We start from the raw sequence: 3,714 nt of genomic DNA, 5'->3' as shown, positions 1-3,714 counted from the left end.
AAAAAAGTCATGTGGTCTGATGAATCACGTTTCCAGTTGCATCATGCAGATGGCAGAGTGAGAATTTGGCGGAAACAGCATGAAAGCATGCACCCCACATGCATGAGTACAACCCTTCAAGCTGGTGGGGGCAGTGTTATGGTTTGGGGCATGTTTTCCTGGCATGATTTGGGCCCTTTAATTCATGTGGAACAACGTCTGAATAGCACAACATACCTAAGTATCGTTGCTGATCAAGTTCATCCTATCATGTTGATGGCGTATCCCAATGGAGATGGCTTCTTCCAACAAGACAATGCACCATGCCACAGTGCTTGTATTGTGCAGGAGTGGTTTCAAGAACATGAGGGAGACTTTACCTTGCTTAGGTGGCCCCCACAATCACCAGATCTCAATCCAATTGAGCATTTGTGGGACGAAGTTAAAAGAGCCATCAGGCAGCTGGTTCCACAACCATCAAATCTCAGAACTGGACAGTGCTATTCATCAGGCATGGTGTCAGATTCCTCGCATCACCTTTCAACATCTCATGGAGTCACTGCCAAGAAGAATTGCTGCAGTATTGAAGGCAAAATGTGGCCCAACGAAGTACTGATGGGGTGGTCATAATAATCTGGCCACTCAGTGTATATCTACACTACATATATATCTATATATATATTTTATTGATTTCAGAGAGGAAGGGAGAGAGAGATAGAAACACCAATGATGATAGAGAATCATTGATTTGCTGCCTCCTGCACACCCCCAACTGGGGATGAGCCTGCAACCCAATGCCCAGCAGGTCTTCTTATCTTTAAGGTGCAGGGCAGGCCCAGAAAGTTCCCTGCTCCACCTCCCCCACCAGGCAGAGGTGCATCCCACAAAGGAGGTAAGCAAGGAGCTTAGGTTTCCTTGCTTGGGCCCACCCCAAGATGAAGGGCCCCCTTTGAAGGGAATGGGGTTGGGTGGGGATGGGTTCTGTCTGCTTTACTCTGCGGCTGACAGTTTATCCAAAGGGCTGCAGGTGCCAGCTGGCTGAGCCCAGGTTGGGCTCTGAAATTTGCCTGCTCATAGCTCCCATGCAGTGCGGGAGGCCCAGGAGCCACCCTCTGAGAGTTGCAGAAGGGGGCCAAAGAGCTAGGGACAATGTGGCCAGGGTGGAGGTGGGTCAGCCCTCGGAGACTCTACTTCCCAGACCACCTCTGTGGCCCCTCCCCCACCCCCAACTCCAAGCCTGCCCCCAACCCCCTTTGCAGAGGGTGTCAGTGCAGCTGCAGATGTTTCTGGTAAGGAGGCCACCACAGGACTGCACCTGGGGCTTCCAACTTCCCTTCCCCAGCTTCCACGGGCAGCCCTACCCCTTCTCCAATAGCCCGGCCTCTGACACTGTCAGCCTAGCTTCTGTCTTCCCTCTGCTTCCCCTCTCTTTCTCCCCACTTGACCTCCTCCCCCTCCTCCAGCCTGGAGACAGAATCCATGCAGCAAAAATAGCGCTCTACCAGGAACAGGAGACTTCTGGAAATCGCCATGCTCAGTGCTTACAGTCCTACCATGGGCGTCACTTCATTTCTTCTTCTATAAAATGAGGATGATAATACCTACCAAAAAGGTTTGGCAAGTGCTTATGTATGTGGAAGTGCTTTGAAATGGAAAATCACTGTATATATGTGAGGCATAGTGGCCGATGCTAAGCCTCAGGAGCCCCAGATGAGGTTGTCAGCCTCATATCCCTCACTGCACTGCCTTCCTTAATGCAGAGAAGAGGCAGTCGGGACAATCCAAGCATTGGGTCCAGGCAGAAGTTCAAATCCCAGTTCCACCGGTTATGGTTACTAGCTCTGTGACCTTCAGTAATTTTCTTAAACTCTTTGAGCCTCAGTTTCCTCGTCTGTATGGTCCAGAAAATAATATGTGTGTCCTCTCATTGTTGTGAGGATTAAATAAAATACACAGCCATATAGAGCACACAGCTGTTAATATTCATATAAACTTGCTCTCTCTTCCTCTTTTCTTTTCCTCTTTGGAAATCCCAGTGTGACAGCCAGTCAGGTTCTTGGAGCCTGTTGACTCGTGGGAATCCATCTTCATAGACATTCACAGGTCACAGACCCCAGAGTCGAATGGTGTTACACAGTCCATCTGGTTCATCAGGTGCAATCCGCACAGGTCACAGACCCCAGAGTCGAATGGTGTTACACATCTGGTTCATCAGGTGCAATCCATGGGCCCTAAGCTAGATCCAGCCTCTGGAATGCTTTGTTTGATTTATCCAGTGTTAGAACAAAACAAACAATTAGTTGTCAACATTAAAAATAGGAGATATTACATACATGTCTGGTTTCTCATCTTCTCTCAAAATTTGGACAGAGCTGGCAACTCTGAGTTCACAACCTCCACTATCAACTCAGCTGGAGCTGTGTGATTAGTGGCTGCCCCCGTTCAATGAGGCAGGCACTCTCTAGTCCCCACCTCAGTCCTCACCTCTCCCTACAGTTCACTGCGGGTCTGCTTTTCTCATTTAGATTACCTAGCACAGTGGTCGGCAAACTCATTAGTCAACAGAGCCAAATATCAACAGTACGACGATTGAAATGTCTTTTGAGAGCCAAATTTTTTAAAAAACTATATAAGGTAGGTACATTGTTATTAACTTAATTAGGGTACTCTTAAGGCTTAGAAAGAGCCACATTCAAGGGGCCAAAGAGCTGCATGTGGCTTGCGAGCTGCAGTTTGCCGACCACGGACCTAGCAGGCTCCCTTAGGCATTGAAGTCTGTGATCCGACCTAGACCCTATCCATTCATCCAATCAAAAAGTATTCAACAGTCAGGGGCTGGGGGAATAGAAAGTTAGTATTTCACAGGTACAGAATTTCAGCTGGGGAAGATGAAAAAGTTGTGGCGATGGATGTTGGTGATGGTTGCACAACAATGTGAATGTACTTAATGCTGCCGCACTGTGCACTCTACACTTAAAAGTGGGTAGAATGATAAATTTTACGGTGGTACTTATATATTTTACCACAACTTAATGTCAATGAAATTTAATATATAAAAAAAAGATTTGACAAGCATTAAGGATCTACGAGGCCCGAGGCACTCTGCTGGGTGCTAAGTAGACAGGCGTGGTCACCACTCTAGCCTGGGAGACAGACAGACACTACACAATCGATAACTTCATCATCATTACACTTGTGCTCCAGGGGAGAAGCAGCACAGGGTACCCGGAGATCTTACTGTAAGGGACTCTGCTTTCAGCTGAGGAGCTTGAGTAGCCTTCTCAGGCTATGAGGAGGGGTCCTGGGCAGAGAGAGGATGGTGCAGCCCAAATCCAGCCCCTGGGGTAAGATGTGGAGCCCCTTCACCTCCCTTATCTCCGAACCACCTGCCACCAGACTTCTTTCAGCTGAGAAATCAACCTCAGCCTCATGTAAGCTTCTATTATGTTGACTTTTCTTTCACTTGGGGCAGAGCAGGCCAGGAGGAGGCCCGAGGGCAGGGGAAGGCCAGCGCGGTGCGCAAGTGGCTCCCACCGCTTCCTCCTCGGGAGGCTTTTGGTTTCTCAAATACCTGCCCAGCTCCCCCTCTGCTCCCCACACCACCCGCTGGCAACATCTCAGGGTGGTTGTTTTTTTGGGGGGAAGGGGGAGGCCAGTGGGATCCTGGGCACCCCTTCAGGCCGGCCCCAAAAGACAGACTCCACATCCACAGGCGGAGGCCCCGCCCCGCAGGAA

The sequence above is a fragment of the Myotis brandtii genome, unplaced genomic scaffold, assembly GCF_000412655.1.
Source record: "Myotis brandtii unplaced genomic scaffold, ASM41265v1 scaffold417, whole genome shotgun sequence".
NCBI classification, from domain to species: domain Eukaryota; kingdom Metazoa; phylum Chordata; class Mammalia; order Chiroptera; family Vespertilionidae; genus Myotis; species Myotis brandtii.
The sequence above is the reverse complement of the archived record's forward strand: the minus strand, read 5'-3'. Positions refer to the sequence as shown.